The following is a 671-nucleotide window of genomic DNA, read 5'->3' on the forward strand; positions in this document are numbered from 1 at the left end:
GAAGGGCCTCGAAGAACATGAAGACACGGTTAATGGGCGTCTCTGCCGAGGTTCAAAAAAAAAAAAAACAACGCAGGCGCTCCATCATTGCCTCTAAGTTTCCGGCGCCGTCTCCTTTGTCCAGGCGGCGGTCTGACCCTTTTTTTTTGTTTTTTGCTGAGTTCAACGGGTTATGCTCATGTGATCTAACTGTTGTGACAGTGGCTGACACTGCTCGTGCTTTCGGTGCTGGTTCGTAATCGGAGCAACTTTGTTAATGTAGAGAAAGTGATGGATGGTGATTGCATTAATGCTGACAGTTAGTATTCAGGTGTTCGGCGCTTTTTTTTTTTTGGCTTGAATATCACAATGAGGGACCCAACGACGCACATACACAGTAGCAATAGAAGAGACTGACAGATACAGGGGAAGCCTGTGCGTGTGAAGGCTAGCGCGGCTAATATGTTACCACTAAATCACCTGGATCGATAGTGCGGAAACTGGAGGATTATCTAAAAACGGACAAATAAATAAGGGATTATTAGATTCTAAAGTCTACTTATCAACATCATGTCTCACCTCTACACATATAACAACATTGTTCTTTGCGAACGGATTACAACAGCGTTATGATGATAGTTCGGCAGGCATGTATTGCTTCATGTTTTGCGTGTGGTACACATTTTAGATGC

This window comes from Trypanosoma equiperdum (genome assembly GCF_001457755.1).
Source record: "Trypanosoma equiperdum strain OVI genome assembly, contig: ctg_1270, whole genome shotgun sequence".
Lineage (NCBI taxonomy): Eukaryota > Euglenozoa > Kinetoplastea > Trypanosomatida > Trypanosomatidae > Trypanosoma > Trypanosoma equiperdum.